Genomic DNA, 22,196 nt, shown 5'->3' on the forward strand with positions numbered 1-22,196 from the left:
GTGGGAGCCCGCATACTTACAGGCTGAGTAATACCATTTTCGAGATAAAAATGACTTTTTAAAATTCATTCTTCTTACTCATACAGATTTTTCTTAGACATCACCTCTGCAGAACATCAGTGCCTCTCCTGAATTACTCAGCCCAGCTCTTCTCCCCATACGGGGGGTTACTGCACAGCACCCGCTTGCAACGATTGCCGTCGCCCGTCCCCAGCCACCAAAGCAGCCACACGCACGCACCAGAAGGTTGTCCACACTACTCGGTGCACCGCTGCCCTGGAAGAAATAACGTGGGGGAACCAGGCAACCACTAGTCACCAGAATTAACTCCTACGAACAGCCCACAAAGATGCACCTAATTGAAAAGGGGGAGGGGGCATTTTGCATAAAGCAGGCACTCAGAGGAACAAAACTTCAAAAAGAAGATGAATCGGGAGTTAATGAACCTACTGGCTAAAACCACACTTCAGCTACAAGGCAGAGACTAGCTTTCAAAATGTATTATAGATGCTCCCTGCCTACTAGCACCTCAGTGTCCCACAAGCAGTATTGCCCACCTCTGCTACCACCTCTCCCTTGTGAGCACTTCACAAGTACTGACTGAACTTGTTCTCAAATTGTCCAGCTGATTAACATAATTCAGTCAAATCCAGAACAACTCATCTCAATCTGTTCTCAACATGAAGATTGCTGCTTCTGTCTCAGAAGTGAGGAGGGGCTCCTGTGCCTGAAAGCTGCTGTTTCTCGACAGCATCAATGGAGCTAGTGAAAAAAACCCAACAACCACCCAACAGCAAACCATACTGCCTGTCTCTGCAAACACCTGATTTCTGGGATCAGGCTATACTTTTCTCAATGGCAATGGCACCTCGAGTGTCTTCTGACTCCTCTCTACTTTCCCCACCCAGTTCTACCTCCACCACCTCCTTTTGCTACACCAACACCACCGTTCATGATGTGCTTGCTGTACTCTTTACATTATAGCTAAACCAGTGTGACAGCTATCTGTGAAAGGAAGGTTCTTCTTTCCTTTTTACTGGTAGCAGCACCCACCTGTCCATCCTTCCAGCCTGCTCAGGGAACTAGACCAAGAGAAAGCTGACGTCTTGGTTTTGGAGAGTTAGTTTTTGGGTGGCTGAGCCTGCCCATTGCAGGGTCAGGTTGTGCAAGGCAAGCACTGAGGGAGTGGGACCAATACTGCCCCTTTGCACTGTCATTTGCTGTCAAGGGTGGCTTAGATGTAGCATCAAGCTTCTCATCCTCTTAAAGTGCATCTTTGACATTTCTGACCATGCTGGTGCTCCCTATGAAACTGTCGCTCATGCCCTCAGCACACCAGTCTCTCGCTGTTTGTCCCCACACCTCTGTGAGAGGGTGTTTGCAGATGGAAGGGTAGAAGAGGAAAACGGTGCCGCACAGTGTGCCATCCCTGTCCTCTCCTCTGCTGACCTCTGTGGCTTCCTTGTGGTTCCTTTCACAAAGGCAAAAGCCAGACCAAAGCCTGCTGGGTTTTTTTGCGAGGTGGTCGCAAGGGCAAATGTCCACTTTGGGATTTAGTTAAGGACAGAAAATGATTTTCTGTCTGTGACCTACATCGGGGCTGAGGCCAGGTTTCCAGTAGTAAAAGGCTAGTGCAATAACACAGATTCTGCTTAGGTTTACATGTCTGGGTTAAGCTAATCCAACAAGAGACAAATATTTTTAGTGATGGTCTTTTTTTTTCCCCCCTCCTCATACAGGCTTTTCAGTAATGCATTCTTTATCCATAAATTAGCAACGACATTGAAAGAAACCCTTTAATACCATAAAGTGACAACAAACCAGGGACTGGAAGCAAGGGCTATTGCCTTCCCCATACGTGTCCTTACGACATGAGCAATCATACCCCCGGGAAAGCTCAGACTTTGCCATTATCCAGAGTACTCTGATTTTACATATCACTGCACTTGCAACCAGCAGTGAACACAGATAACAGCGTTTTTCAAAAGAGAGGCGAAGGTGGACAATAATTCATTAAATGCATCTCCTCTTTTACATAATCCTAGATGTGTGAGGACGCGATCCTGCTATTAGCCTTGCTGCAGCCTGAAAATTATTCCGACAAATACCAGCTGAAAAAAACAGGGGAGGCATTATTATAATTTTTGAACCATGCAAAGGCCTGGGAGAGCTTCTGCAAAGGGCTATAAGGGTTAATAGATACTTCGCACTCATGGAAGCAGACCATCCCTGCTAAAAGGGACACTAAGCAGGGATAGTTACTGTCTGTGTATGGAGTTCAGGGTCCTGGAACCAGCCTGAGCTACTTTTCCTTAAAAGCCAGAAAGAAATGTCCGTTATTACACTCTTGTTCCTGTTTTCAAAGAAAAAAAAAAAGGCGACAACTTCTGGGTTGCGGTGAACGTGTTTTTTAAGCTATGGGCAAAACTGATAGGAAAATAAGTAGAAGGCGCGAAGTTCACCGGTACAGAACACGTCCTTATTTAATCCAATTTGGACGGCCTGCTTAGGACTTTGGTGGTAAGCAGCCCCGCTGACTGCATGCAGGATGTAAAATGTCAGCCTGCGGGCATACAACGGCACGTCCGTGAAAGGATGTACTGGGAACAGTCTACAGCTATTTTTCAAAGAACTATTTCCCTAATTTTTTTTTACTCCTTTTTCAATCTTTCAACTTGAAATGTCCTCTGCAGGAATAAGAACATTCTTTTGTGTAGAGGAGAAGTATCAAAACATGCATTACAAAGAGAAAAATGCTTTATTTACAAGTAATTAAGTTTATAAATGGACAGGGAATGTCTGGAGTAGAGACAGAACTTTGCTTTTGAGCTTTCCTCATCCATACAAATTTTTCAATAAGCGAATGCTATTTCATGTTTTTAGTCATGGAATTACCATCCCTGCAATAAGTTCTACTCTGTTCATTGTGAATTGCCAAGTTGCTTTTTCTCAGTGAGCTACTTCTGTATGCCCCATCTACCAATTGTGTCAAAAACGACTGTTTTTTGCAACTCAGTCATTCATAAACTCCGACAGAATTTTGTAAAAAGATGCTTTACTTCTGCTACATTATCTGGAAACAAGGTTTACTGATGCTGGGCAAATGGTGTTTAGCAAGGGGAGTTTTCTGTTCAGTCCCGTGTTTTGCTTCCTTTTAAAATTTTTTGGAGAAAACTGAACTTTTTATGCACACAATCACCGTGAGCCAAAAATAACAACTCCTAAATTAGCACTGAGTAGGTGGAGGGGTACAACTAGCTCACCAGCTTGCCGTAACAGTCTGGATATATAAATGAAGAGATAGGGCTTGACACACAGAGTAACTAGAACTGTCAGATGACTAATGGATGTCACTCATTAGACGCCAAGGCCCCAGAAAAGTAGCTAATGAAGTGGGATTACTTAAAAATATGCCTATATTAGGTATATATAGGCTGCACTGGGCTGGGCGGGGGCAGCCCCCTCCTCCCTCAGGCACTGGGAGCTTTCCGCGGGACAAGAAACATTCCCCGATGGGGTCTGATGGTAGACGTCACCTACAGGTCGATACCCCTGACCCTTTTGGTTTCCCCCGGTTCTGGGGCAGCTGCTGAAAATGGCACCGGTGTTTAAGCAGGACTGTGCCAGTGTCACGCACTGCGGATGCAGGAGGCGACAGCACCTCTCTGGCGTCGGACTCTCTACGCCGCCGGGTCTGTCTGTCTGCGTTTTTGCTTTACAAGCTGCTACACAATGTCCTGGCCTTTCTTCAAGTTTAGCTCTTCCTTACCACTCTTCTCCATGCACCGCTGAGGGCCTGTAGGACAGAGTAGACACTGGGTGTGAGAGGAGCCTGGGGGGCTGTACTGTACTGTGCCGTACAGTGCTCTGCAGGAGCTGTAGGCTGAGGAACGGAGGGTACGGGGTGAAACGGGACCTGCCAGTTGATTGCCTCATTTATTGGCTGGTGTTTGTCTCACACCATGCTGACAGGTGCGGGGTTTCTCCTTTGGACACTTACGAGAGCCCCTGTACCAGCGGGAGACTGGCAGACTGGAGTGTGTCCGGTGGAAGGACACAGGACCAGGGGCTGGAGCTCTGTGTCGTGCAAGGAGCACAGGCTGCCTAGAAGCTGTGAAACCTCCAGCCTGGAAGATACTCCAACCTTAACAAGGCAAGTTGATGCACAACCTCCCTGACTGAAATCAGCCCTGCTTTCAGCAGGAGGCTGGTCTAGAGGTTCCCAGAGGTCCTTTCTGACTTCTCTATCCCGTGATTTACAGTCCCACTGATGCCACCTGTGCTCCACGTAATAAGGAAGATCTTCTGCACCGTATTGCCTTCCTCAGTCCTCCTTCAAATACCTCAACTCTCCTTTTCTCCCTTCCTCAGACTCGTTTCAATGAAGCTGTCTCTGAACTGCTTTGCTTACCGTGTGGGGAGGTAGCAGCTTGGTTATCTGTAAAGCGTGGACAACGCTGCATGCTCAGCTTAATCCAGTCCTGGCTTTTCTTCGCAGAACCACGTGAAGGAGGAACCATTTGGCTCCTTGCCCTTATTTTTCTCCATGAGGATGGCTCATTGTCAAAGCACTCTGCTGTTGGATGGTGTTGGCCATACCTAGGGAATGATACAGCCTTCTTCAAGCACTGCTTGGGAAAAGCAGCCATGCTGTATGAAGGACCTTCTGCCATCTTTGGTAGCTTCACCTTGGTCGAAAATTGAGAATATGTTCTCCCCCCCCCCCCCCCCCCCTTTTTTTTTTTTACAATGCCTTTTCCCTTTCCTTTCACCGGAAGTTTTCCAAAATGGTAAATGAGATCAGAGTTACAAATCTCATTAACCATAGAACTAATAGCCAGGCTGTGAGACCTTAAAGACTCACACGATGTTGTTATATAGGAACATGTGTATCCTGTGTATCCGAACGTTGGCTGAGGAGCCAAGCATAGCCCTCTAACCAAGGGGACAGATTGTCCCTGGGCTGTGTGGAGCTGTCTGAACCGTGGACAAAGTTGATCCTGGGCTGCAGGATATACAGAAATAAATCAGCACTGTGCCAGGCACACTGGCCTGGTGGGACAGCAGGTCACCAGACTTAGCCGGCACGCGATGACAAAGCAGCATTGCCTGGCCTCACCAGGCCAAGCTGGTGACTGACACCCGCTCAGTGGCCAGGTGGCACTTGTGGCCAGAGGTGCTAGTGGTGCAGATAAGGCACATATCAGACATAAAGACCCCAAAATGGAGGAGGTGCATATAATTGCAGGAGGGGAGGGAGGCCATGGTACGCAGGATTTGGCCACAGAATCACTGAGTGGCTGGTGTTGGAAGGGAGCTCTAGAGGGCATCTGGTCCAAGCCCTTGCTCAAGCAGGGCCACCTAGAGCCAGTTGCCTGGATGGCTTTTGAGTATCTCCAAGGTGGGGCACTCCACAGTTTCTCTGGGCAACCTGTTCCAGTGCTCAGTCACTCTCATGGAGGAAAAGCGTTCCTGATGTTCAGAGGAAACCTGCTGTGTTTCAGTCTGTGCCCATTGCCTCTGGTCCTGCCACTGGGCACCACCGAGAAGAGCCTGGTGCCGTCCTTTGTGCACCCTCCCTTCAGCTGTTTATGCACATCGATGAGATCCCCCCAGCCTTCTCTTCTCCAGGTGAAACAGTCCCGTCTCTCCCAGCCCTTCCTCATAGGAGAGATGCTCCAGTCCCTTCATCATCTTCGTGGCATTTTATTGGACTCTCGCCAGTGTGTCCACGTCTCTCTTGTACTGGGGAGCCCAGAACTGGACCCAGTGCTCCAGGTGTGGCCTCAACACTGCTGAATAAAGGGGAAAGATCACCTCTCTCGACCTGCTGGCAATGCTTTGCCTAGTGCAGCCCAGGTACCATTTGCCGCTTTTGCTGCAAGGGCACAAGGTCCTTTTCTGACAGGCTGCTTCCAGCTGGGTGGCCCCCAGCACATATTGGTGCAGGGGGTTGTTCCCAAGGTGTAGGGGTTTGCACTTCCCCTTGCTGGACTTGATGAAGTTCTGATCAACCCATTTCTACAGCCTGCCTAGTTCCCTCTGGATGGCAGCACCACTCTGTTTTGTGTCACTCTTCTCAGCTTTCTGTCCTCTGCAAATGGGCTGAAGGTACGCTCTGCCACATCATGCAGATCAGTAGTGAAGATGTTGAACAGGACTGGACCCAGTATTGATCTGTGGGGTACGCTGTTATTTACCGGCCTCCAACTAGGCTTTGTACGACTGATCACCACCCCCTGGGCCCGACTTTTCTGCCAGTTTTCACTCCACGTCCCCGCTCAGCCAGCCCGTACTTCTTCATCTTGTCTATGAGGATCCTGTGGGAAACAGTGTCAAAAGCCACACTGGAGTCACAGCAGACAATCCCCAGTGCTCTCCTCATCTACCAAAGCCAGGCATTCCACTGTACAGGGTTATCAGGTTGGTCAAGCATGACTTCCCTTTGTGGTCCTAGTTGTGACTGAAGGGCTGAGGTGGCCAGGGGCCAGGGCTGCCCTCCTGGGGCCTTGTAGGAGGTGCAGCAGCCCTGCATGGGGCTGGGATGGCTCTTGGGTGCAGGGAGATTGTGTCGTGCAATCTGTAGCCTGATGAGAGACGTTTGTGTATAAGCTGATGGACACCCTGAAGATCTGGTTTTGAGTTACGCTACCGATTGTGAGCTACAAAACAAACAGCATACCTGGGGTAGCTGTTGCTTGCTTAGGTTCATACGATTATTCCGAATGGCCACTCGACTAGCTGAACTTTCTTAATCCGGGGTTGTAGCCTATATCTATATCTATCAAATTTTAATAAGACCTCCTGGCTGAATCAGTGGGGAATTTTACCTAGAAATCAATGTCATGAAAGGACCTACGTTTAATCTTGCTGATTAAATGGATTGACTAAAGCGCTTAGTGTGGTAATGCCATTTAAAACCTGCCATTAATTAATCAATGGCTTGATGAAGAAAACTGACTTGATTTGCAAGCAACGTAATGATTAGTAAGTAAAGAGTTGAGATTTCGTATTTGATTTTTAAAGGCAGAACAAATAGACAGTACTTGAAAATAAATATTTTGTATTCCGTACACATCCAAGCATTAAGGTTAGCAATGACGAGTGACTTGGATTTCCCCATCCTGATTTTCAGAGTCGATGGGGAGGTGCTTCCACATTTTTTGTGTTCAAAACCCAACTTGCGCAGTTTGGCAGGTTTTTGTAAAATACCTTCCGTTAAGACACGGCTCATGTTTATTTATCAATGCGTTTGAAAAGGCACTTACCCCGATTCGAGCTGAGTCATTACTTACGAAAAAAAAACCCAACCACTGAACACACCGAATTGGCTTCAGTTCCCTCAAAAATCTTTAGCTGCAGAAATAGCACGGGGGCTAAAAGCCGCTGCACCTCGCTTGCGTCTCTGGGCTGTGCGGACAGCCGTTGGCATGGAAGAGAAGGGGAACGTGGCGTGGGATGGCGGACGAGGCCCCGGGGCCAAAGATCTGGTGCCACCAACGGGTGGTGGGCGATGGCTCCTTGTAGGCGTCTGGTGGTGAAGGAAGGGGAGGCGGGGGACTTCGAGGGGGTCGGGAGCCGCGGCTCCCGACCCCCTCGAAGTCCAGCCGCCTTTCCGAGGCGGTCCCGCGCCTTCCCCCTCACGGCTCCCGACTCCCTGGCAGCGCTCAGGAACCTTCTCCCCCGAGACGCGGCGGAGGGGGGAGTCGGGAGCCGCGCCAGGACGGTCCCTCTCCGCCTCCGAAGTCGGTCTGACTCCGAAGCCAGGCTCCCGCCGGCCGCTCCCCGAGGAGGAGAGGGACGGGAGCGGCCCCGCCCCTCCCGCCTGGGAGCCGCGTGGGCCATTGTCACACAACATTCCAACTCCGAACGCCCCGCTGTTCGCCGCCGCCGCCGCCCATTGGTCCGCCCGGCGCGGATTGACTGGCCGGGCAGCCAACGGACGCCGGTTTCCAAGGAGGCCGCCGGCGCCGCCCCTCGCAGCGCCGGCAGTAACAATATGGCAGCGGCGCCTATTGGTGGCGGCGCGCTCTGAGCGGCGGCCGCGGGCGCCCGGCGACGGGAGCAGCTCCCCGGGCGAGCGGGCGGGCGGGCGGCAGCGGCGGCGACGACGACGACCCCCGGTGCCGGGCCCAGCCGAGCCGCGGCAGGTGAGTGGGCGGCGGATCGCGGCCCCCGCGCCCAGCATCCCCCCTCACGCCGGTGCGCCGGGGCCGTTGCGCGGCGGCGGTCGCGGCCCGCACCGAGGGGCCCGGGCGGGGTGTGTGTGTGTGTGTGTGAGGGGGGGTCGCGGCCGCGCTGCCCCGCTGAGGGCGGGTGGGCGCCCGGCCCGCCGGGGCCCGCTTTATTGTTCGCGGTGTGGGCCGCCGGGATGCCCGGGTCTTCGCCGGGGGTCCGGCCCTGCGGCAGCCGGCCTCCGGGAGCGCCCGAAAATGTCACCGCCGCCCCCCGGGAGGCGGTGCGGGGGCTGCCGGGCCCCCCCCCCCCCCGGAGAGCCCCGGCGGCGGGAAGCGGAGCTGCGGGAGCGGGTGCGCGGTTCCAGCGCTCAGCTCGGCGCTGCCTCGGCGGGTCGGGAAGCGGCGGGGGGAAGCGGCTCCGCGTCCCTCGTCCGCCCGTCGCTCCCAGCCGCCCCTCTCCGCGGCGGCCGGGGGGCTCGGGGCTGGGGAAGGCCGGCTGGAGCTGGGAAACAGGTACCGCTCGTTAATCGTTTCGCTGTGTGTGAAATTCTGATTAAAAAAAATGTGCTGGAATGAATTAGGGGAGGCTGAGACCCGTGGAGTGATTACTTGGGTGCCTGCTCTGTGATTAGAGCATCTTTTCCCCTTCCTGTGTTATTAAGACGCTTCTGCCTGTTTCAATGACACTTCAGTGCCGTGACACAAATTATCGAGCAAGGGCGAAGGAGACCTCCTTCACCTTAGCTGTGAGGGCCCCGTTCCCGCAGAGAGCAGCTCCCTTCACCCCTCCTGGCGCGGCAGCTATGGGAGCCCCGCTGCCGAGTCCCTGCTCCTGTCCCTGTGCCATCCTCGGCTGCCCTTCGCCTGGCAAAAGCTGCCCTGTTCAGGCAGAGGATTGCTTGTCAGGTTGCATCTAACAGTTGCCCTCGCTGCTTCCCGATGAGCCCACACGGGTGGGACGGTCCCGTGGGATTTCGAAGGTGCGAGTGACCTTGGAAAGCGCTGTGGTGTTCTCTCTCAGCTTTTTGCCTGAATTGCCCTTGTACGCCACAAGCTCTTTGGTTTGGGGACTGGTGCGTGCGTAGGTCCTGGGAAGTGTCTTAAAACCCCATCATCACCCCCATGGTTGTTATTGTGCACATGGGGTAGTGGCAATGAACATGCTACACTGATACCTCCATACTACTCAAGGTAAAACATGATTTAGGAGTGGGTAGGGAAGGGGACTGTTGCTTCCCTTCGAAGCCCTGGAATGGTGGAGGTGGAAGAGGAATGTGACATACCCGTGGCGACTTGGCTCTGCTTTAGTTAAAGGCAGATTAGTCCTGCTCCCACTTAGGCTGCGGGAACGCTTGCTGCCCCAGAATCGTGTTTCCCATGGAGGAAAAAGCTGTCTCCTTCTTGAACAGCAGACCAACTTGAAAATGAAATTTTTTTAACGGGATTCTCCTAATAGGAGTTTAATCTATAGCCTTTTTGTTATTGTTATTCTTGCTTTAATGATCCAGTTATGCTTTCCGGTATATTAAAGGCAATATTCTGGAGTCCTTAAACAAATACAGTGCTCGTCATCTTTAATGCTAACTGACTTTGGGATCTGGCTGTCCATAATCTTATGCGATGCTGACTGTAATCTGCCTTCAGGGAAACAAGATATACTGCTGTTTTAAATGGCCTTTTTCACTTTTCTGGTTGCTCTTGGCTGAAGTAGAACTCAGTGAATCCTACCTGATGTCTGTCTAGTGATTCAACTGGTCTTGCTTGGAAGAGGAAAGACAGTGGTGGTTGTGTTTTTTTTTCCTATTGGAAGTGATTATGCTGCGTAGTCATCCAGTGGCCAGGAACATCAGAAAAACCTTATGAGGCATCGTTTGAAACGATCACTGCATGTAACGAGGCAAAAAACCACGTTTGGTACCAGAGCTCTCCATTTCTCAGGCAAAGTTCTCATGCTGTAGTGAGGAACACGGTATAAATAGCAATGCTAGGTTTTAGCCACTGAATTCAAAGTTATAGTTTCCACAGCAACCGGCGCTCAGGCTGTCGTTTACGTATGTAATATTTCCCCCTTTTTTTTTTAAAAAAAAAAAAAATGTATCTGGCCTCTAGTGTTGTGCTGTGTCCAATCCTCCTCCACGAGCACCCCGCACTCATTCCTTCTACTCTGCTTTTGAGCATCCCCCTCCGCTTTCCTTCTCCCTATGGACGCTGTCTTGCTCCGTTCCCAGCTTCAGCCTTCCTGCTGCCTGCTTCCAGGCCAGCAGCTGAGGGCTCCGTGTGCCAGATCCCGGCCTGTCCACCACGTTCATTTGTCTGCTAAGTCCTCCTTTTGGTACCAGCATTTGCTTCTGGCTGTGCCTGCAGAGCTATAGGCACCACTCAAACGCGGGATGAAACATCCCTGCTTTGAATCCCTGGCACATCACTCAAATACCCGCCTGTGTTTCCCATTTCACCCCTATCCGAAGGGTTGTCCCTTCGATGGGAGGTCCACACGCTCACCTGTCTCCTTCTCAGTCATTTCTCTTGAGGCTTCAAGGAGGTGCAGCCAGAGAACTGTGCCCTGTGTGGAGGGGCCGCGGGATGTGCCCTGCCTAGATCAAGATCAGGATGCAATGCTTGTTTTTAAAAATGTTTGCCACACGAATGTGCAGTGTTGCTAAAATGTTTTCATTTATAGCCAGCGGGTTGATGTATCTACATGGTTGTGTCCAAGTTACAGTTTCCAGAGCAACTGGAGCTTTGTATCTTGGAAGACTGTTAACTAAAGCACGAAACATCACATCAAATTTTCCTTTCTTAAATTCTGTAATGTTAGCTACTGTTAAAAATGCAGCTGTGCTTATCTGAGAACATGTTTAAAAACCTAAAATGACCATGCAGATCTTCTTCAGATATGTACCTCTGAACATATCTGAGAAGAATGGGAAATTTCAGCCCCCAAAGTGATTATCCTTAGAGTTTCAGCATAAGGTACTTTAGTGGAGGGGAAAAAAAAAAAAAAAAAAGATGAAATGGAAGTGCCATCTCATCTGTATCTCTAACCAGAACTAATGACAAAAGTGCAGTCTGGCAAAACTGAGTAAAAAGGAAGATGTCAGCTGAAAGCAGGCATCAGATGAAGGATTCCCATGGCTGGAGAATCGATCCTAAGAAGGAGGGGGACTCGGGATCCCCTAGGGGTACCTGGGTGCATCTGGGCAGGCTGTGGTGCTGGAGGCTGCTATGGTGTTGTTATTTTATTTTTCTTTCCTTCTCTTTCCCCTCTCGTTTGGCTGCTGCTCCTTGTGAAACTGGGTCCCCCTTGCAGTGTTTCACAGACGCTTTTCCTGTGAGCGGTAATGCCAAGGACGTTGGCATGAAAACAGGTTGCTTTCCCATTATAACTCAATTTGAGCCAATGTTACTTTCAAAAAAGTTGATTCATCTGCATTGTAGGTTTTTTCCTTGCTCTGTGAAGAATTTTGTCAATAATAGGCAGGTCGTTCCCTTGCAAATTGCGTGACTGGTTACTCAGATCGGTTTGAGCAACGATGCCATAAACTGGTTTGTAGGTTACCTGGGGAATCTCAGCCAGGAGACTTTAAGTGTTGGCTTGTGTAAAAAGGAATTGCAAAGAGAATGTCTCTGGCATCTCCCTTTCTATTTTGGTTAGTAACCTTCCAGCTCAGTGGTTTTCTTTTTATATACTTTTTATATATATAATGTTCCATTGATGTTGCCGCCTATAATAGCACTGTCGGCAGCCTATGGCTTTTGCTTAATAAAATGGAGGAATGATTCTTCTACTGCGAGATGGTTTTTAAATGAAACTTAAACCCAAACCTTGTGATCCTTGGTGTGCTGCCCAGATTATAGAAACAAAATGATTGAAACAGCAGCTGGCAATGGCTTGAAGTGAGTTGAAACACCTTGAACTTCTCCCTGGGTCTCTTTGAGCAAAGGTAGGGATTTTGTTTTCCCTGTAGTCAGCCCAACCTTTGTGATATGGTGCAGACCAAGAAAGGATTTTAGCTTGTTCGCGTAGGAGCAGGGTGTTGCTCCGTAGCCGTTACCCACCTGCTAGACAGGCGATGTTGCATGCCGGGTGTTGAGGCAGAGAAGGCAGGTAACAAGCTGGGAGAAGAGCCAGATTTGTTGCTGGAGTAAGAACGGCCTGTTTGTTTTCCTGCATGGTCAGGAAGTCCCCGTGTATGCCGTGCTATTGGCTTAATTGGCGAAGTCTTTCAAAGTGAAGGTACTGATGCTGGGGTTGAACTTTGTGTAAATGTGTCTATCTTGGCAGCAGGACACTTAGTTTTACTTCTCTCCAGTGCACAATATAAATACATCTCTTTCTTGACCTTCTCCATTAATTTCAGTGGATAAAGCCAAGTCTCTGAGGGACCAGACATTGAGCGTTGGAACAAGGGACCTAATCTATTAACATTAAAACAGACTTATTTTAAGAGTGCCTCCTCTTTCAAGGTTAGACGGTGAGTAAGGGCAGTGGAAAGGTCTTGTACTCTTAACCAGGTGTCCTGGTGTGTCACCACAGCCCTTCAGTCCACCCGGAGACCTACAGCTGTAGTACTCGCCCAGCTGCTTCTGCTGTAACCATTGCCAGGGGAGTGATCTAACAAGGCTGCGGTGGGCTGGCTCGTTGCTCCCACCCTGTATGTCTTCCACCTTGGAGGTCTCCCTTGCAGCTTGGGTAGACCCTTGGCTTTGAAAAGCGAGATAGAGGAGGAGAAGGTTAAGATTAAAGGAGGAAGGCAAGAGGTTATTGTCTATGCTTATGTGATGAGGAGAGATGGTCTGCTCCAGAGCATTGGATGTCACACTTATGGAAGAATAGTTCATGAAGTATTCTGTTTTCCCCAGACACTGTTTTTGTTTTTGAAAAAAAAAAAAAAATTTAGAAAGTTCTGATCTGTCAAACTAGGGAAGTACCAACTTTTGACTGGGGCTTTGTGCTTGTTGAAAACAATCATTTTGCCTTTGGGTTGGGAAACCTTTCTTCTAGTTGCAGCAAATGTCTGTATTTTGAGTTTTGCAGCCCAGGCTGCAATAACATAAATAACTGTTACCAAGGGTGTTCTAGCTGTCTTGGGCATGAGAGAATTCTCTGTTGCTTGACATTATTCAGCATGTCTTTATGTCTAATTGTTTTTACCCTTCATATGCTCTGTTCCTAAGGTGAGTACAGTTTTCCTCCTCGTGATAAATAATTTAAACACCTGAACTGATTAAATACAAGCATATGAGCTCAGAACAGTCACGACTTTTTTTTTTTTTTGGGTTCAAATAACTTTTTTGAAGAAGATTCAAAGCAACTGAAAATAGCTTCATCACAGAAACATCAAGCATAACTTGAATATTATCACTATCACGTCATGGATTCTGGCAGTGTATGTTTGCCTTCCCATTAGCGACATCTCATTGAACAATCAAGGGTTTATTGACAACTCGTTTACTTTGCCTAATTGTATGCCTTTCTGGAGGGCAGGGCAGTCCTTGCCTTTGCAGAATGATGGCAAAGACGTTAATGCAAAGTGGGTCTGTGTTGTGCAGTAACTTGATTGCTGTCTCAGAGGGTGTTTTGGGAAGACAAAGTTGACAGCAGAAGGTTTGAGGCAACCTCCGAGTTTGGATTTGACCGTGCCTTACCTGCCACATGCCCCTTTCCTGACCCGGCGTGGGAAGATGCCAGGGTCCTTTGGGCCAAGCATGACGCCACCATGCAGCAGCGGTGGCAGGGCTCATGGGAGGCAGGTGACTGCTCCGGAAGGTCCAGGCTTGGCTTGGTGATGCCAGGAGCAGCTGCTCAGGGATGGCAATGGTCAGTGCTGGTGGGACGAGAGCTGTCAGAGAGGTTTAGCAGCCAGGAGCTGTCAAGTTCTGCCTCTGCCATCTCTGTTCCCGCTGCTTGGGCTCATCTGAAGGCTCACGCAAAACCTCTGTGCTGGTGGCAGCCGATGTGCCCCTTGCCAGGGAGGATGGAGGTGCTACAATAGTGCTTCTCTATCTGGAAAAAGTCCTTTCAGTTAATTTTCTTTCCAAAATGTCTTTTCAAAGAGGAACAACTCTCCTGCTCTCACAGTTGTAAAGCCGTATGTGCTCCATAGCTGCCCCTGGAGAACTGCAAACCAACTTCCTATGGAAAGAAGTCTTTTTCCCTAATGCGAGACTGATCTCATCCTGCGTCGTTATCAGTCAGTGCTGTGCCATTTCATCTCAGCTGGCTGACAATAGCACTCTCGGATGACTGGAGTTTCCTCTCCCTTTGTTGTAAAAAATACTCTTAGGAACTACCTTTATAGAGCAACTGCATATCTCTAGGCTAAAGTTAAACCACAGCTGGAAAGCATCTCTCATCTCTTGCTCAAAACATCTTGCATCTAGAGATTTAAAACCGCACGCCAGAGAGCTGTGGCCTAATACGTTGCCCATGATTTTCTGCTGTACCAGCACTGCTCTACATGGATACCTTGATTGCCTGCATCTTGTTTGTCTTTATTCACAGAGGAAAATGGGAAGAAAACTTGTGATGTTATGGAAGTTTCACTTTGCATTTTGATCCCTTTCTGTTTGTTATTTTTTGTGTGTGTATGGTAATCTGTCCGACCGTCTGCATTTGCCTCCACACTAGCCCTCCGTCTGGCTCTCTACCCTCCCTGATAAGCAACGCTCAGCCAGGGCACCAGGCTTTCAGTGAGCCGGGGCAATCCCTGCTTTGATCCAGTTACTGCTTGTCTGTTGGACCCATCCATTATTGTAGAAGCAGTGGGGCTTTTTTTGTTTTGTGGGGTTTTTTTTTTTTTTGTTTGTTTGTTTGTTTTGAATTATCTCTTGCCCTAGTCCATCACAGTTAGTTTCCTTTGCTGCTTCTAAAGCAAATCCTGTGCCTGCCTTTATCCGTTGACAGGGTTTGGGGAGAGACATGGGTTTCCTCATTAACCCCAGGCAGGCTTCCCGACTGCTTCCCATCAGACTTCGGCTCTTGCCATCCTGATCTCAAAGCCTGTCCTTTTCCCTCTTGTTTGCCACCTCCTCCCACTCCAGCACTGCTTTGATCTCCTGGGCTGTAGAAACCCCCTGAACTTTGGAAGCTTACTGTTCTACTGTCAGTCATTCCTCCCTGAGAATGGCCGCCTGAGCGGGCTGGGCTGTCCCCATCACTCGGTCCCACCACTCTCCTCTCTGCTGGCACTTTCCCTGTAACTTGCTGCCGTTAGTCACCAGTGAAGCCTTGGGCAAAAGGCATCTCCCTCCGTGTCCCGACCAGTGCTCCGGCAGGACACTGTTCACTTGCATCAACTCCTCAGCTCAGTTTGCTTATTGAAAGCACATCTTAAAACCTTGAGAGTAGTGCTTCCTAACCACCTGACAAGTTCCTGCAGAGTTTTGGTGCTGTTTGAAACTTTTATGAAAGCCTTAATTCATGCCCTATCTGCATTTCCATCCGCACCTGGAGGCCTCTATTTGTAGCTTGTTCCTTCATCATGGAGCTTCCCTAGAGTCTGGTTAGGTGCCTGTGCGACAGGATGGCAGAGGCACTTTTAAAACTGTTCTCCGCTGACTGTGTGATAGGTGATCTGGAGAACCACAGTAAAAAAAAAAGGCATAGAGGGCTGACTTCAGTTAATTTTTCCACTTACTGTCATGTTATTTTGTCGTCACACTTTTAAGAGGTGACAGTGGGTTTTGATCCAGAGGGTCTGATATCTGCTGTGCTGGGAGATGGAGAGCTGTTATGGTGACAAAGCAGAGTGACAGCTAGCAATACTTAGCTTCTTCCAACTCGTGAGCAGAAAAAGGTTAAGCATCTTCCCTAAAGAGACTTGGCTTTCCTGCAGTATTAGCCAAGGCCAAATGAGGGGGGAAAAATGCAAGACAGTGCAGAAAATGCAGAAACTGTGTGATGCAAGAAACATTTTGAGTTGAGGCTGTTGCATCCCCACCTTGCTACTAGCTTCACTTAAGTCACTTCTTGGCTGTTCAGACACAGCTGAAGCAAAAGGGCCCCAAAAGGATCTCTGCCGCTGTCGCTGCCTCCAGTGCCTGAGCTATGTCCTTCCAGATGAACCAGAGGTTTTCAGCCTGATGCTGTCTCGTGTTGTGCATCCCCTGCCTCTGTGGGAGCTGGGACAGGTGAGATATGAGCTAGGGGCAGTGGTTTTGGAGGAAACCCCAGGAACAGTCGAGGCTTGGCTGATGTGCTTGTTGTTTAGCCCCTGGGAAAGTTTCCCCAGAGCCTGACTGGTACTGACACCCGCTTGTCCCCGGGGCGAGGGGTGCAGGATGCTTTAAGGATGCACTGATTGACTGGGGCCAACCAGTTCCAAGTTCCTTAGCATTTTGGGGAGCCGTTTTGGCAGGATTGTCTCCGTAACACTAACGGAGTTAGAAAAGCCAGTCAGCATGAAGTGACCCTTTTTTTTTTAAAGCTATTTGTTTTGTTTTGCTGGTAGACGTTAATGGACCTGTGTCAAAAATTTTCAAGACCTGTTAATGGGGGGGTGGTGTTGAAGTATGGTGTGATTATATGGAGTGCAGGAAGAGAAAACCTCTTTTGGAGACTCAGCGTGTGGTGGTGAGAAAACCTTTTGCACTCCTACAGCAGCGGAGGATGAACGTAGCTTCCATTTGCTCTGTGCTATCTGTATGGTGTATGTTAAAAATCTGTGTGTTTAAGAAAAATTGCACGTAAAGCCTGCTACATTTGCTTGTTGCTAGTAAAATACATTTCCTCACTCGGTCACATCATTGTCTCCTGGGAAAGTTGCACCAGTTGCATTAACTTAATGGCGGATCTGCTAATGAAGTCAGTGGGTTCGGGATTTCACTCCGTGACTAAAAACTTTGTTTATTCTGTTGCTATAGGCCTGTGGGGTTATAAAAACGTGATTGCTTCGTGCTGTCAGTTTGTAAAAGGGTAGTTGTGAGGAAGGAAACTTGAGCTGACAGAATTACCTGCCAAAATAATTAAGTGCATAGGTAAAGGAATATAAAAAAACCAGACAAGTAAATTGCTTTTGTACAAATAGCCTTTTTTCTTTTTTTTTTTAACTTTTTTGAGGCTTGCTGAAGTGTGAAGATCCCTTTGTGAAAATAAGGTGAGCAATTAGTATTAACTGATTTGGTTTTTAATATTGGTTGGGATGAACTTGCTGAGGATTAGTGTGGAAATGTATGCAATTTCAGGAGAAAGTGATTGCATTTCATCTCTTTCATGTGTAGCTTTCCCTTAAACTGCTAATGAAAGTTCAATAACTAATAAACAGGATGTTTCATTAAATGCGTGTTCAGCTCAGAATAGTTAACAAGTGTCTTTCGGGGATCCCTTTTCCTTGTTAGCCCCTTCCTTTGCTGGACATACAGTCTTGGATTTTTTTCTTTGTGTTTTTTTTTTTTTTTAAAGATGTAAACAGAGATAATAAGACTTTTACGTCCATTCCTATATTCCTCTTTCAAGAGTATTTTGCATGGAAAGGCTGGGGTTTTTTGTGTGTTTTGCCTTCAGTAGCAATTAGTGTTGCTTGCAGTTGTGGCTTCCAGTTCAGAACAAAGCTGTTTTGTGTGCCTAGCCAATAATAATTGTTGACAGTTGATAATGTTGGAGACCTCTCTTTGTGGCTGGGACCTGAATTATACCAACTGCTACTGAACCCAAATTATAGGTTTTTAATTTTAGCTTCAGGGCTCCCGTGCTGGAATATTCTCTTTCCTCTGGTAATAAACCAAAAAAAAGTTGGTATTAGAGGTCTTTCCTAAACCTACCAAGCAAGACACAGAACCGAAGTGTCACAAAGACTACCTGAGTTTCTGTTCTTACTCTTGTCTGCTCTCAGACTTTCCTGGTAACACCTAGTTATTGCGTCCCGTGGGGCGATTAAACTCATTCACTGTGCGTTGAAATCTGCGATACATATGTTAGGTGGAATATATTGAGTAAGATGGGAATTGCTGGGGGACTCTGCATATCCAGTTACTGATGCAGCTCATGGACCACAAGCCACCTGAAACCCAGCTGGAGCAGCTGGAAGTGGAGAGCAGCTGCTGCGGTGGCAGGGCCAGCTTGAAGATGAGACCCCTGGCATGGGGGACCTCCCGGTGCCTGTACCACTGATGATGAGTTGCCCCTGCAGACGAGTCCTCGGCTGCGAACCTTTCTTGGTTGTAGCTTTGAGTGAGGTAACTGGTGTTCCCTAGGCATTTTTCGATTTATTTTCTTGGTTAAATTTTCATGAGTAGGATGGTATGAAAATGAATGTGTCATTAACAAATGTCCGGGAATGCTGTTTGCTCAGAAGTGATTAGAAGATTAAGTAATGGATTAATTGTAATTATTCTGCCAGAACCCTCCTAATGTGCGCAGACACAAGGCATGTGTCCTCTCTGAAAGGGTTGTGCCTGGGGCTTGCTCATGCCAAGGTGTGAGAAGGGGTGTGTGTGTTGTGTTTGGAGAACTATTTGTTGGCAATTCACATTTTCACCCTTGCTTCCCAAGTTAAAACTAATCAGCTTTCAACTTTGAATCGGTCTGAAATTTTTACTTCTGCATGTGGAAATTGTTTGTTGGCAAAATATGACTTCCGGGAAATGTTCTTTTTGCATCACAGAAAGGCTTAAGAAGCTTGTAAGAATAATGAAACAGTTTTCCTTGGGCCAGTTGTGAGTGTCTGGAGGTACCTGCTGGGGCATGACTTGAAGGTAGACTCAAACTGGATGAATGAGGCAGTTCTTTGTGCAGCCCCCTCTTCCCACAGGGTCTTGTGAATACATTCTCACATCGTATTTGATTTTTTTTTTCTTCCATGAAGTAGATCTGTGGACGGCTACTAAATAGTGCCAGACCCTTCTGTCCTAGGGATGAGTATAAGACCAGGACAGGTGCTACTGACACTTCTCCGAAGTGCTTTTCCAGCACCATGCAGTTTGGGGATTTTGCAGGCCAGCAGCAGCAGCGTCTTTGCGTTTAACAGCTTCTTCCAGAGGGAACCGAGCAACATGTTATTCTGCTCTTCCTATAAGTGGTAGTGGCTGTCAGACCTTTGGGCGGTGTGAGTCCCAAAGGTGGCCCTGACCAGCGTGGCCATGGAGCTCACCTAGGCAGACCATCAGTCAGGTGCCACCTGGCCGCTGCTATCCATCTCCAGTGCAAGCACAACTTAAGAATGGAGAAAAAATTATGGTTTAGCCAGGAGGGGGGCCCTAATATATACTTACAAATATCTGAAGGGTGGGTATCAGGAGGATGGGGCCAAGCTCTTTTCAGTGGTGCCCAGCGACAGGACAAGGTGCAATGGGCACAAACTGAAGCACAGGAAGTTCCGTCTGAACTTGAGGAAGAACTTCTTCCCTCTGAGGGTGACGGAGCCCTGGAACAGGCTGCCCAGGGAGGTGGTGGAGTCTCCTTCTCTGGAGATATTCAAGACCCACCTGGACAAGGTCCTGTGCAGCCTGCTGTAGGTGACCCTGCTTCGGCAGGAGGGCTGGACTAGATGACCCACAGAGGTCCCTTCCAACCCCTACCATTCTGTGATTCTGTGAGTGAAGGTTTACTTCGCTATTACTTTGGGCTTTTGTGTTTCACCTAGTTGTGGGAGCACTGGTGCTTGGGTCAAACATCTGTGTGCCAGCTTGTGGTGGTGTTGACATGAAGTCCCTTATGCCAGAGCATCCACAATGAGGCATACACTGGCATAAGGGATTTCATGTCGTTGTGAGCATATCTCAGGGCATTAGAGACCGTGTCCTCCAATTTAGAGGTATCCAAATGCTAATTCTCCTCTCTCACTTGATTTCTGATGGTCTGCACCAGTTTTTGTGAAGATAACTGCATGCATTTCTCTCTGGATAATGTGAACTTGAAATTTGGCAGTGTCATCGTTGTATATATCATCCGTATGCGATGTATGTTATGTGTGAGGCTTGTGATGGGTCAAGAAAAGGCTTGGATGGTATTGACCAGCAGTCATCAGTTTAGTTGATGACCAAGTCTGTGGGGTGGATGGGGTTTTTTTATGCCTCAGGTCAAGGATGAATAAATTTTGATGTTAAAAGCTTAGGGCGTAGCTGCAGTGGACCGTTCATGGCTTTCTGAAGACAGTCACTGAAGCATGTGACCATGGAGGTACTTAGTGGTTCACTAATTACATTACTCACTTCAGCTTGCTTGGGCCATCTGTGGTTAATGTGCTGCTGGCTCTGTAGCAAGGTGCTGAGGTCTGACGGCTGCAGACATTGCTCGCTCAGTTCTCCTGTGGCAATGCTCAGAAGAAGAGTGGGGCTTCAGCTGTCTGCCTGGCTCCTACAGAGACACCCTTCGACAGAGAGCTGTGGGACAAGCCTCCAAACATAGGATGCTCCAGGCTTGTAGGAAGAAGCTGGGTATGAAAAAAATTCGCAGAATGCTTCTGAAGTGTTAAGACTTCAGGCAAAGACTGGTGGTTTACTGAGGAAACTTTATCTCTTATTTGTTTGTCTGCTGGCACACAGTCTTGCGTGCAAGTGTGCCCGGCCCCCACCAGCTGTGGAACAGTGGAAGGGCTACAAAATCACAGGGAACAAATGGGACAGGGACAGGGACAGGGAACAAAATCCAGCAAAGAAACACTGGAAAGCTGCTATGGGAGCCCTGTGGTAAAAATGGCCCTGCGCAAGTGCAGTTAATGGCAGGTGGAGGGGGTGTGTGTGATAGGTGAGTTTCTTGGAAGTTGTGGATGTATAACATATGAATAAGGTCTTCTGAAATGACAAAAACATCCCTTGCTGTACCTTGGTTTCTGTCTGTGTTAAATTAGAACACACACTCTGTTTTTAACAAAGCAGACTTTCTTAAAACAAAAGCTGTGAGTATGGGTGCCCTTCAGTTAAACTGAGAAGAAAAACCCGTTTGGTGTTTGGATGCAGTTGTGAAGCCAAATGTTTGACTTAACTGAGGGATCCCACACGTCATCCCCCTTCCTTCATCTTTTCTCCCCATTGCTGGAGACGGGATCTGCCCTGATGTCCTCCAGCCGTGGCCTTCTCCAGGGGTGAAAGGGGGTACGGGACAGTGAGGAGGCATCTGGAGAATGTGATGGATCGAGGAGGGGTGGACAAAGTGCTTGGAGGTTTGGCCAACAGAGAACAGGTCTCCTTGTTGGTTTTTTTTTTTTTTTTGTGTAACTAAGAGTGACAAAAGACACTGCCCCCTCCTTTTCCTTCCTGGAAGAGAAGAAAAAACAGCCTTCTGAAGGGACCCCTCAGGGTATGGTAGATAAGCTGTCTGCATTCTTGTGGTGGGCAGAGGTCTCCTTCCCTTAGCTCCTACCCCATGTAGGCCCTTATCTATTCCCTGTCTGAGCCCTAGTGCTCTCCAGTTTTGCTGACATTTTTAAAGAGAACTGAACTGTTGGTGAAGTCCTGCGAAGCCTCGGGTGACTGGATGTGACCGTGGCTGCTGTTGGTGGGGTCCCGAAACGCTGGAGGGCTTCTCCTGTCTTCCACAGTTTTGCAGAGGTCCGTGTAGGGCCGGTGTGTTGGGACAAGCGCAGGGCGCTGCTGGAAGGGAAAGCAAGTCCTTTGCAAGGGCTGTTCCTCCTGCGGGACACCTGAAATGCCGGCTAGGTCAGCTCGCACGCTTGCTGGCTTGTTGCTGAGCTTCTGGAGCAGTTTGTGGTCCTCGCCCCTCTGGTTTGCTTTCTTGGTTTGGCCTTCTGTTGCTGTGGAGCTCAGATGTGAAATGCGGGCTTGCCGGGGTAATATGTACCCTCTCTTTGCCTAGGATTTATCCATTCAAATGGAGTAGTCTTACAAGTTTCATGACCTTTATTTTTTTCCATCAGCACCTTGCCTGTTGCCTCCTTTTGTCCTGAGGTGGGAGCAGGAGAGGCAGCAGCAGCAGAGAGGACTGAATCCTGTGCCCAAAACCAAAACTTTCAGCTTGGTGTGGCTGAAGCAAATCCATAATTTTTCTGCAGAGTACCCAAGTTGTCTTGAAATATGGGCAGAGAGGAAGAGAAATTGTGATTCACTTTGCTCTGTTCGCCA

At 48.7% G+C, this 22,196-nt stretch overlaps 1 protein-coding gene across 4 annotated transcripts in view; it reads left to right on the forward strand.

The window, feature by feature from the left end:
• The first annotated feature begins 8,066 nt into the window (after positions 1-8,066).
• TIAM1 (TIAM Rac1 associated GEF 1) overlaps positions 8,067-22,196 on the forward strand; it is a 193,666-nt gene continuing 179,536 nt past the window's right edge. For all 4 annotated transcript variants that reach the window (XM_075433087.1, XM_075433062.1, XM_075433071.1 and 1 more), the window contains exon 1: positions 8,067-8,150. The gene's annotated coding sequence lies outside the window, so the exon portion shown is untranslated. The remainder of the gene's footprint in view (positions 8,151-22,196) is intronic.

Source organism: Opisthocomus hoazin, chromosome 1 (assembly GCF_030867145.1).
Source record: "Opisthocomus hoazin isolate bOpiHoa1 chromosome 1, bOpiHoa1.hap1, whole genome shotgun sequence".
NCBI lineage: Eukaryota > Metazoa > Chordata > Aves > Opisthocomiformes > Opisthocomidae > Opisthocomus > Opisthocomus hoazin.